This window comes from Lactuca saligna, chromosome 1 (genome assembly GCF_052625555.1).
Source record: "Lactuca saligna cultivar CGN05327 chromosome 1, ASM5262555v1, whole genome shotgun sequence".
NCBI classification, from domain to species: Eukaryota; Viridiplantae; Streptophyta; class Magnoliopsida; order Asterales; family Asteraceae; genus Lactuca; species Lactuca saligna.
Window position 1 is genome coordinate 81,398,205 of NC_136417.1, and position 13,843 is coordinate 81,412,047.

Sequence of the window (13,843 nt, forward strand, 5' to 3'; positions counted from 1 at the left end):
TTGCTATATTGGGCCTAGAATCCTTTTAATGGGCCTTACTCAAGCCCAATACCAATTCCTTGGTCCTTAGCATCTGAATTCTGATGGGCCATAAAGGCCCAAGGACCCTAAGCCTGAAACCCAGCCCACACCGAGGCCCAACACTCGAAGTCCAAACTGGTAGCGTATGCGGGGCGTACACCAAGGTACGCTAAGCGTACTGGCTGGTGGCTTGTACGCGGCGCGTACTTCCTTGTACGCCCAACGTATAACCTTGTTAAGCTATCATCTCATCAAGTGCTTAATAATCCGATCTAAAAGCTGCAAATCCAGATCCTAAGCTTATTCAATGACTTAAGCCATAAAGTTGCTTACTTGATGGCTTACAAGTCTCATAAAGGCTCAAACTCTCACAAATAACATTCTACTTCCATAAAACCAACTAGATCTCATGCATGGTTCCAAATAAGCCTCAAAGATCGAAACTTTACTCCTATAGGGACACTTGAGCTTCAAGGATAGCAATCCTAAGCTCCAAAAACGAAGTTGTAAGATAAAGGTCCCTCCTTTAGACCTAAAAAGGTCCAAACTTCTAAAACTGTTAGATCTAAACTCACAAGAGGAAAGTTGAAAGCTTTATACCTCTTTTGAATGCCAAATGAAGGAATGATCCCAGATCTATGAGCTCAAGGTACTCAAGTTCTCCTTCTTCCACTTCCCTTATTCTTTTTCTTCACAAAAATAAGCTCAAAGATCAAACATACACAAGCAAGGAGCAAAGGGGAAGAACTAGGGTTTCACTGGGGTGAATGACAAGTGAGGAGGCCAAATGGGAGGCTATAATGGGGTTTAAATACGTCTCAAACCCTAAAATTAGGGTTTTTCCTCTGGCCGTGTACGCTGGGCATACACTATGGTACGCTGCGCGTACGCCTCCCTTCCTCGCGTTTCATTTAACCCTTACGCCCAGCGTACAGCGGGTTACGCCCCGCGTACGGCTTATGGGTAGGCTATAAATTGGCCCAACAAAAAGGTCCACTCTCATAACTAAATCTATTATATCCCAAAATAAAACTTGAGAATTAAATAAACTTATACCTCGGAAAAACGATCGTTACAAATCTCCCCCACTTGAATCAGACTTCGTCCTCGAAGTCCGTTGCTACTGAATCGGAAAATAACTCCGGGTAATGCTCCTGCATCTCCTCCTCTGATTCCCACATCCACTCTGAACCCTTCCGGTGCTGCCACTGCACCTTCACTAGCTGAATTACCTTGTTCCTCAAGGTCTTTGTCTTCCGGTCCAGAATTGGGACCGGCCTCTCAATATAATTCAGCCTGCTATCAACTTGAATGTCTTCTAAGGGAACAACTACTGACTCATCCACCAAACACTTCCTAAAATAGGACACGTGGAAAGTGTTGTGGATCTGGCTAAGGTCTTCAGGAAGATCCAACCGATAAGCAACCCGACCCACCCGGGCCAAAACCCTAAAAGGACCAATGAACCTAGGGCCCAGCTTGCCCCTCTTCCAAAACCTGATGACACCCTTCCAAGGTGATACCTTCAGGAGGACCATGTCGCCTTCCTGAAACTCCAAGTCTGATCGCCTCCTGTCGGCATAACTCTTCTACCGACTCTACACAGTCTGCAGCCTACTGCACACCTGCTGGATCAATTCTGTCGTCTTGATCACCACTTCGGTGCTCCCAATGACACGCTGACCAACCTCGACCCAACAAATCTGGGTCCTACACTTCCTCCCATATAGCATCTCGAAGGGAGGTCGGTCAATACTCGCATGGTAACTGTTGTTATACGAAAATTCAGCTAACGGAAGATACGTATCCCAACTGCCACCGAAATCTAGGACACATGCCCGAAGCATGTCCTCCAGGGTCTGAATCTTCCTCTCTCTCTCTGTCCGTCCGTCTGGGGGTGGAAAGCGGTGTTGAAATAGAGACGAGTACCCATCTAGTCATGAAACCGCTACCAAAATCTGAGGTAAAACGGACATCTCGGTCTGACACCACTGAAACAGGCACCCCATACCGTGCCACCACCTCTCGTACATAAATATCAGCTAGCTTCTTCGATGATATGATTTCCTGGATCGGTATAAAATGAGCACTCTTCGTCAACCGATCCACTATAACCCAAATCGTATCCACTCCTCGAGCGGTCCTGGGAAGCTTAGTGATGAAATCCATGGTGATATCCTCCCATTTCCACACAGGAATGTCTAACGGCTGCATTTTTCCATGAGGTCTCTGGTGCTCCGCCTTAACCTTCCTGCAGGTCAGGTATCTTTCCACATACCATACCACATCCCATTTCATGCAGGGCCACCAATAATCGGGTCTAAGATCTCTGTACATCTTTGTTGCCCCTGGATGGATGGAGAATCGAGACTTATGAGCCTCTTCCATCAGCACTTGCCGTACTCCGCCCCAGTACGATACCCAGACCCTCCCATGAAGGGTCAACAATCCTCGACTATCATAGTCAAAGGAAGCTACTCGGCCTACGATCCTCTCACACTTCTGCCTCTCCTCCTTGAGGCCCACGGCCTGCGCCTCTTTAATTTGCTCCGGTAATGGGTTAATCACTGACATCCTCAAACAAATGTCTCTAATCGGGGGTGCTGCTGCCTTGCGGATCAGGGCGTTGGCCACTACGTTGGCCTTCCCTGGGTGATAAAGGATCTCACAGTCGTAATCCTTCAGCACATATAACCATCCTCTACCTCATGTTCAGGTTCGGCTGGTCCATGAGGTACCTCAAGCTCTTGTGATCCGTGTAAATGGTGCAACGGACCCCATAGAGGTAATGTCTCCAAATCTTGAGGGCAAACACCACTGCCCCCAACTCTAAATCATGCGTAGGATAGTTAGCCTCGTGAGGCTTCAACTGTCTCGAGGCGTAAGCTATCACACGGCCCCGCTGCATCAACACTGCTCCCATACATGCGATCAAAGCATCACAGTAGACTACAAAATCCTCTACTCCCTCTGGCAGGGTAAGAATCGGTGCCTCGCACAATTTCCGCCTGAGGGTCTCGAGTGCTGCCTACTGCTCAAGCCCCCAGCGAAACACCACTGACTTCTTGGTCAGTCGGGTGAGCGGTAATGCTATCTTGGAGAAATCCTGGATGAATCTCCTGTAGTATCCTGCCAAACCTAGGAAGATCCGGATCTCGGATGGAGATCTCGGGACCTCTCACTGCATCACGGCCTCTATCTTGGCCGGATCTACCAAAATACCCTTCTAGTTGACGAGATGACCAAGGAATTGCACCTCGCGCAACCAGAACTCGCACTTGGCGAACTTTGAAAAAAGTCTCTCCCTCCTCAAAATCTCTATCACCTCTCTCAGATGCTCCTCATGCTGCTCCTAAGTCTTGGAATACACCAAGATATCATCTGTGAATACTATTACAGACAGATCTAGCATCGGCCTGCACACGCGGTTCATGAGATCCATGAACGCTGCTGGAGCGTTGGTGAGCCCAAACGGTATCACCACAAACTCATAATGACCATACCGGGTCCTGAAAGCAGTCTTCAGCACATCCTTGCCTCTGACTCTCATCTGATGATACCTAGAGCGTAAATCGATCTTGGAAAACCAAGACGCTCCCTGCAGCTGATCAAACAAATCATCTATCCACGGAAATACGACCCAAAAATTTTTGTTTAATAATTACTAAAAACACCATGTTAATATCATAAAGTAAAACTCATACGTCAATATCTCAAAACAATAGCAAAGTATTACGAGAAAACTGTATCAAGACTGTATCAAATCACATCTATGAAAAGCTAAAAACAACTCCCAGGACAACTGAAACTGTGGTGTGTGCGATGCCATTAACCCGAGCTCTTCCCTTTACTTGCGGAAGTACCTGAAACCAAAACTAAAACTGTAAGCACAAAGCTTAGTGAGCTCCCCCAAACTACCACATACCATACAATAACATATAAACACATACTGGGTCTTGCCCACTGCATCAGACCGAAGTCCGGAAACTGCATCGGACCGAAGTCCAGAACTGGATGGGACCGTGTCCCCTGCATCGGACTGAAGTCCGGAACTAACTGCATCGGACCGAAATCCGGAAACTGACTGACAATAACATAGCATAGCATAAACATATCAACTAGCATGAACACATAAACTGCATACTACATCGGGCCGTAGCCCGGAACACATAATACATAAACCCTGTCTGAGCCACGAAGGCACCATACATCCTAACTACTGCATCGGATCGAAGTCTGGAAACTACTGCTAGTTAAACGGGTCAGCATTGTGGCCTTAGACCCGTTCCTACTGGAAGGAAACTCACCTCGTGACGCTGACCGCTGAAATCTTGAATGAGAAATCCCGGACGGCTGCTCCGGCTGCTTCCCAGCTATAATGGGAAATAAACACTAAATCAGAATAGGGATTTCCTCTATGGGTAAAATGACCATTTTACCCCTACTATGGTGTGGGGCACAACATGGCCTAAAACTTCAATTCCTGCTAAGTCCATCTATGGCCCTACAATAGGCCCACTAATGGCCCAATTTGCTATATTGGGCCTAGAATCCTTTTATTGGGCCTTACTGAAGCCCAATACCAATTCCTTGGTCCTTAGCATCTGAATTCTGATGGGCCATAAAGGCCTAAGGACCCTAAGCCTGAAACCCAGCCCACACTGAGGCCCAACACTCGAAGTCCAGACTGGTAGCGTACGCGGGGCGTACACCAAGGTACGCTAAGCGTACTGGCTGGTGGCCTGTACGCGGCGCGTACTTCCTTGTACGCCCAGCGTACAACCTTGTTAAGCCATCATCTCATTAAGTGCTTAATAATCTGATCTTGAAGCTACAAATTCAGATCCTAAGCTTATTCAATGACTTAAGCCATAAAGTTGCTTACTTGATGGCTTACAAGTCTCATAAAGGCTCAAACTCTCACAAATAACATTCTACTTCCATAAAACCAACTAGATCTCATGTATGGTTCCAAATAAGCCTCAAAGATCGAAACATTACTGCTATGGGGACACTGAGCTTCAAGGATAGCAATCCTAAGCTCCAAAAATGAAGTTGTAAGATAAAGGTCCCTCCTTTGGACCTAAAAAGGTCCAAACTTCCAAAACTCCTAGATCTAAACTCACAAGAGGAAAGTTGAAAGCTGTATACCTCTTTTGAATGCCAAATGAAGGAATGATCCCAGATCTATGAGCAGAAGGTACTCAAGTTCTCCTTCTTCCACTTCTCTGCTTCTTCTTCTTCACAAAAATAAGCTCAAAGATCAAACACACACAATCAAGGAGCAAAGGGGACGAACTAGGGTTTCTCTGGGGTGAATGACAAGTGAGGAGGCCAAATGGAAGGCTATAATGGGGTTTAAATACGTCTCAAACCCTAAAATTAAGGTTTTTCCTCTGGCCGCATACGTTGGGCGTACACTATGGTACGCTGCGCGTACGCCTCCCTTCCTTGCGTTTCATTTAACCCTTACGCCCAGCGTACAACGGGTTACGCCGCACGTACGGCTTATGGGCAGGCTATAACTTGGCCCAACAAAAAGGCCCACTCTCATAACTAAATCTATTATAGCCCAAAATAAAACTTGAGAATTAAATAAACTTATACCTCGGAAAAACGATCGTTACAGTAGATTTCGGATCTACTCCCCTCCTTGCACTCTTCAACCTCTTCCTTCTTCTTCTAAGCTCCAAAATTCCTTCACCAAGCAAAATGACTCACAAGAAAAATATGGGGGGCTTGGGTCTCTCACTACAGCTCTCTGGAAGTGTTAGGGACAAGGGAGGCTGATGTAATAATCGTTCATGGGTTGCTATAATAATCACTTCATATTCTTCAACACATTCATACACATACAACACAATAAACACACACATAATGATGTAAAACCCATAAATTGATGAAGAAAAACTCACACCCCTTCAAATCTCGATCCAAATGGAAATTTAGATTGAAAGAAAAGCTTTTAGATATGGGTTTCTGAAAAATGGTAGGGGGAAAGAAATAGGAGATGGTGGGATGCTTCATCTTGGGGTAGGCTTCCCTTTTAAAATTCTTGTTCTTCAATTTTTTCCACAGACTCTAGTCTGACCCACACCTTTTTCCAGAAATATCACCCTTTTCGCATACTATCAAAATTGAACACACACATACAATTGAGTTTGATTTTCTTACTTCATCCAGATTTTAATAATCATTTCACAACTGGTTCTTTTTTGAAATCTCATATTAATGAGAATCAGAACAAATTGAGAAAAAGGACGACCAAGAGAAAGAGAGAGGGGGGGGGGGGAGAGAGAGAGAGAGAGAGAGAGAGAGAGATGGGGGTAGGGGATAATTTTTTTTTAAATAAATAGTATTAGAATGATTATAAAAAATACAAAAAAGAAAATAAAAGGACAAAACCATGTTTTCAAGTTTTTTTGGACCAAAATCATAAGAATTTCTTTACTTTGGACATTCGATACAAGTTGGAAACTTTTTGAACCCTATTCAAAGTTTTTTGAATACCATATGAATCAATTTTGCAGTTTTGTCTATATAACTCTTAATTGGTTTTATTTTTACTTTTTCTATTTATTTTAATTATGATTTTATTATATATTATTAAAATAAATTATATATATATAATAATAATATTTTTAAAAATAAGGCAAAAATTAAATAATAATTTATATTAGATATAATACAAACACCATACAACCATATTATTATAATAATTAGTTAAATATTTTTGTTTGGTTTACTAAGCATTTTATCATAAGCTAATATATTTTTTAAATTAATTAGAGTTGTAACCTAAACACATGTCACAGTGACAAGTAACATAGCGGTCATAGACCGCGATTTGAAATAACGTTTCTCTCGATGCATTAATTTGAACAGTATTGAGATATGTATTCATTTGAATGTTTTTGTTGTGCAACATCGTACTTGAATAAGGTGAATGTTTATTTACCGCCACTATTACATCGTGAAAACTGCTGTTTTAATTTGCAGTCTATGATGGTTAATTTATTTGTGTCATTGATAATAGCTTGGATTACAATACAATCAACTTAATAAATCAAATGAAAATCTTTAATCGATTACCATAATGTTATGTTTGTACACTTTTGGTATCATATCTATATGAGTTTTTTATTTTATTTTTGTTTAAATTTTTTTAATATATATATATATATATATATATATATATATATATATATATATATATATATATATATATATATATATATATATATATATATATAGGAGGGTTCAATTGAAAAAAAAAAGGATTAAGAATAGAGGAATCATTCTCAGCCACTTATTTATTTTTGCCGCAAAAGCCTCCGTCGTACCAGCAGAAATGAGAAGGAAATAGTCATGTGTTTTCAAACAAAACATGTTTCCTTAAACTATGCTAATCATTACCTTAATATATACAAAAACATAATTTTTTCGATTTTTTAATTTTTAAGAAGCTATTTTTATCGAAAAATGATTTTAAATATACTAAAATTCATGATTTTTTATTCTCAACAAATAGACATCCATATTGATATAGCTTTAAGATAAAAGAATTTTTTTTTTTTTTTTTTTTTTTTTTTTTTTTTTTTTTTTTAATATTTTCAGCTATCGTTATTCATAAGTGAATAAAAATGAATCAGATTTTACTACAGTACATTCGTTATTCAGTTATGAATAAAAACTATGATTATTATTATTATTATTATTATTATTATTATTATTATTATTATTATTATCATTATCATTATTATTATTATTATTATTATTATTTTACAGTTTAAGTATCATTCATATATGAATATAACATATAATAAACCTAGTATATTCATATTTAAATATTAGACGATGCATTCACTTATGAATACTACATAGTATATTTATGAATGTTAGATGGTATATTCACTTATGAATATTAGATAATATTTTCATATCTGAATATTACATAGTATTACATGGTATATCAAATGTGAATATTACATAGTATATTCATTTGTGAATATTAGATGATATATTCACTTATGAATATTACACAGTATATTCACATATGAATATTACACAGTATATTCACATATGAATATTACGAGGTATTTTCACAAATATATATAATTTTTATATGTTATTCACATATGAATAACATACAGACTTGCATATTTGGTTTTTTGTTTTAATAATCATATACTGAGAAAACATATTCATATATAAATATAACGTGCTAATTTAGTTCATGCATTTCATCAAACAGTTGGAGTGCATACAATTAAACTTTTTTTTAAAAGATGTTAGAAACATGATATTTTGACTATTTAAATCTACAAAAGAGTAGATTGATAGAGAATTATATGAAATTTTTCAAAAAAACAACGGTTTGATATTTTTCTAACCTCAATTTTCAAGTTTTATTTGATAATCGATGTTGAATGAATGATATGAAGTGGATTTTTGTTGATTATCGATGATGTTTATCTAATAACGCTGGGAGTATAATTAATCGTAGATATTGAAGATCTGATCGTATTCAAGCACAATTGAATGTTGAATTAAAAGAATCAAAAACGAATTTTTGTTGTTAACTGTTGAATCGTGTTGATTATTGCCGAAGATCAATGATTGATTAGCACTGGATGATGTTGATTATGGTTTAATTGAAGAAATCTGGATGATTGTTGAAAGTTGGAGAAGAAATTTCGATGATGAACGATGAATGTGTTTGAACTACAAATACGTATTTGAGATTGAAGGTTGTTCTCATATTTACAAGTTTGTCACCGTGTCTTTTTATGATTGAATAAAATGAGTGGCTGAGAATGATTCCCCCATTCTCAACCTTTTTTAATTTCTCAATTGAACCCACTTCTATATATATATATATATATATATATATATATATATATATATATATATATATATATATATATATATATATATATATATATATCTTATCTTATCTTAACTATATTATTAAACATATTGCCCATTTCTTGAAATCTAAGAGGTACAAACCCTACTACCTCATGTACAACTTATTTTCCAATACACCTACGTTAATCATTTAGGGAATTAATTCGGGAATCAAACAATATTTTTTTATTCCTGACTCAAACTTACTCACTGAAACCCTAATTCAGTCGTCTTCATCGAGAAACCCTAAGCCGTTCGCTATGCTGCTTCTCCTTCTTCCCAAACTACCTTCGTACCAGCAACATCTCTTCTAACTCTTTCCTTACTCTCTTCCGTCTCTGGTATCCCTATGTTACCATAACCCTTCATTACACAGGAAACCCTAACCTTAAGTTACATCCACCATCGCCCCCTCTCTTGCCCCTCTTCTATGTTCTGTTACGACGACAAACCCTAACAGTCTCCACAACCCTAACTCTCACCACCAACATCCATTAGTGTGTGTATTACGAAGAATGGAGTTGGTGTTTGATGAAAACAACGATGAAAGCCCTCACCTTTCTTCCTGGACCCCAATTTGTGTGTTCATCATTCCGTTAACTGAATTACTTGAGTCATTCATCAAAGTTAAACAAGTTTCTAGATGTTTTTGTCATTATGAAACCCCAATTATGGCTTCATAACAAAGTTTTCAATCCTATCTTGACCAGTTGACCTCATCTCCATATGTGATTCTTAGTTCTTTATCATCTTTCATCATCAAAATGATTTGGATATTTTTTGTTTTAATTTCAATTTCAGGTATACCGGTGGCTTAGACCTCAAAATAGATGGCTTTCAAAAAGCAGAAAGGCCAAGCGAAGGAAGATCGACGATATGAGAACAAGGGCTTTTGGTAATTGGTTCTAAATTTCTGATGTTATAATTAGCACACGATTTAACATTTTATTTTTTATATTTCGAAATATTCGGTTTTTATTAATAAAAAAATTCAACATTTCTTTTGCATATTAACTCACTTGCTGCCATAACATAGCTTGAGATTAGAAGTTTATGTTTGTTTTCGAGATTGATCTTGGTGTTATTTTAAAATTAGAAGTCTTACATATATATTGCTTTTAAAATCTTTATTGATCATTTGTAATACAAAAAGGTTTATGTATCCATAGTTGAATCGGAACCATATGTATGTTTTCACATATCAGCATTTCTGTTTTGGAATTTGGTTGGTCACCAGATGGTAAGTATGCTTTTACAGAGAGCACATTTACAGTCAAGATTTTTAACAAATCTTTCTAGGTTGGTGCACTCCCTATAACTAATGATTTTAATCAATGACGAAATTGCCCTTCTTCTTACCTTCCTATTCATTTTTTTTAAAATTCTTTTCTATGGTCTTATTAATCAGGAAAAGAAGAGTATCATGCCGACATTTTCAGCTGAGCGGATATAAGGAGGATCTTTGTTGGCAATGTGCTTAGATGATTTTATATGTTTTTATGATTGGTCTGAGTACAGATTAATTCAACGGATTGACATTAATGTCAAAGTAATAGTTGTTACCCTTATCTTTATTTTTATATATTGTTCACATATCACCTTTTCTATCACCACTTCTGCTTAAGTATAAGAAATAATATTGTTTTTGTTTCTTTTTTCTTCATTTTTAGAACCTATAATGGGCTGATAGTGGTGATTTAGTGGCAATTTCCATTGATTCATCATTCTACGTACTAAAACACAATGTAAGATCCTTAATCTTTATCATTTTTCTCCATTTACATTTGTGCAAAGGGCATTATACAGGAAAAAAATTATATCAATTTAGTCACTTGACTAATTTCCATAGTGATTTAAAAGTGAAATACTTTAGAAAAATACCATTTTGGCGGTTACCTGGGTTTATCTCAAGGCAAAATACAAAAAAACACAATCTATTTTTACAATATCAATTTAGCCACTGAACTATTATTATAATAAGCATAAAAAAGTAGTTCAGTGTCCACTAGCTAAATCTTTCAGATGTTGAAAATATGTTTTGCTTTTCTGTATTTTAACATTTTTCAAAACCGATTAATAGGAGAAAACAGTTTCTTAAAACATTAAAAAAAAAAGAGTATAAAGGGTTTAATTAAGTGTCTAATTCGATTAACGGGAGAAACGGTTTCTTGAATCCTATATTTTCGTTATGCTTCAGGTATATAGGTAGATATGATATTAGGGGTTTCATTTTTTTTCTTTCTTTTTCCATGTATCTTCTCTTCGTAGAGGTTTCACTTTTTTTAATTTTGTAATTAGGGCTTGCAGACACCAGCAAAGTGCTTACGCTATCTCAATTTTTCCTTATCTACATGAAGTTTTCTTGTTGGAAAAGACGGTAACAAACTAAATTAATCCTTCGTCTTTATTCTTTTTTGAGTTTTAAACCAAGTTGTGTTTCATTTAAATGATAGTAGTTTGGTTTACCAAATGGTCTTTTTTATGATCAAGGCTAAGGTTGCTGGGTTAGAATTTGAGCCGAATCATGTATTTTGGGTTCAACATCCTCTCTCTCTCTCTCTCTCTCTCTCTCTCTCTCATTTGAACCTTTTTACAGAACTCAAGGCTTTATATTTTGAGTTCTTTTTTAGATGCATGGGTGAAGGGGAGTCAAAGTAAGAATGAATTTACCATCTTGATTAGCTTTTGGTAAGCATCCCAACTATGTTTCAGATATATATTTAATTTGTTTGAGTTAGCTTCTAGAAGTTTATGTGACATGTGTCCTCCAGCTGCCTTTTTGGGAATGTAGAGTATTGGGAGTAAATTTCTGATATTTCAATCAAATAAGCTTATGAAAATTCTCACAACATTTTTATATTTGTAAATTTGGGGAAGAAAAATAGTATTTATGATATCATATATGTATTAATTTGACTATTTTATAAATGTATAACCTTTCCTTCTGTTGTAAATTGTAATGTTGCTTTTTGTTGTTAGAGACTAGAGAGGCCAAACGAAAAACTTTGAAGGTAAACTGCTTTGTTTTCATGTTTTTGGAGAAGTTTTTATTAAAGATTTACATTTACAAGTGCTTATATTTTATCAAATTAAATATGTTAGAAAGAAGACTAATACTCATGGTAAAGTTTAATGTGCAATGACAACACCCAAAGCTATTACGCAAAACTTTGTTGATCCAAATAGTAGGATTAGGTACCGGAGGCTTGGAGATCCATGTGTATCAAATTGGATTGGGTATTGTGTTGTCGCCACTCATTTCTATCCATTGATATTATCTTTGTTTGGTTGCAGGTTTCATGAAGGTCCCCAATTGAAATTATCTTCAACAACACAAGTTCTTGTATGTGTACATTGATTTCAAGATTAAACAATTCTTTTTTTGATGTAGTAAAATTACGATTCTTTTATGGTAATAATTGACATAAGATAATCAATTGTTTTATACTAAATTCGAAAAATACAATTCCATAGAGATCAAATTTGTACTATTCTATTATCCTTTTAGTTAAAATTTTTAATATTTGCAAACTTGTACAATTTTTTGAAAATTTATATCGAAGTTAAAGGATAAAAGAAATTACAAATTTTGTTCATATATAATTTGTTTTAACTTTTTAAGTGCAAAATGACCATTATTACAAAATTGAAAGTTAGGATGTTCACTTAAACAACTTGCAGACCAAAATCATTAATAATTAATAACCAAAAAAACCGAGATATAATATAAGTTACTAAAAAGATTAGGATGCTATTCAAAAGAGAAGCAAATTATGTTTTACAATAACTATTTGCATATTTCTTCTTCCAGGAAAAAAAATTCATCTAAACTTTAAATCCAAAACACGAAACAAATATGAAACATTAAACACTATATTGTAAAAGAAACCATTCCACGAAACATTACATATTCTTTGTAATATGACATATTTCTGAAACAAAATTATTTGTCTAAAAACAATTAATATTAAAAAAAAACTATCTAACGCCCACAAAAAAGAAACTATCTTCAAAAATGAAATATTAGCCGTAGATAAAGTATTCACTGCCCCAGATTCCATGCGTGCCGCATAAAGCTCAGAGACAAACTATTCAAAATGTAGGTATTTATCTTTCATAGTCGATTTTCTCTCATGACCAACTATATTTGACATTATTTAGAGAGATATCATATACCAATACAAAAGTATTAGTAAAGTTCAATGAATAATTCAATTTGCACCCGTTGCTTGGTGCGGGTAAACAGCTAATATATATATATATATATATATATATATATATATATATATATATATATATATATATATATATATATACTTTAGTTTAATAATATATAAATATAGTCAAAATTAAAATAAAAGTGAAAAATAAAACCAATCGAGGTTCCTTGTGAAACCAAAATCATGGAATTTAGTTTCCAAATTAAGTGGATAAAAATAAAAATTAAAAACAGAAACAAATCAAGATAAGGTGAAATCAAATTTGGAGATTTGGTTTTAATGACTGAATTTTAAAGGGCATAAAAGGAAAAAGAAAAAGATCTGGTTTTAATGACTATGAATTTTAAAAGGCATAAGAGGAAAAGGAAAATTTTAGTAACTGGATAAATAAAAAAACCAAGTGAGATATCAGCTCCCAAATTCAATATCCTTCAAAACCAATATAACTATTCCATTAAACTATTTATAGATACTTTAATACGAACTAATAAATAGATGGGAGTCTTGATATAAAGCTGATTTTTTTAAACCACAAATTTATTCTATTGTTAAATTACTCTTAAATCCACCTATATCCCTAGTAAAACTTGAACACTCGACTTCCATATAAGAACAACCCGGATATCATTAGACTAAAAGCCATTTGGTGATATAAAACTGAATGGTTGTAATTGGATCATATTAGATAACTA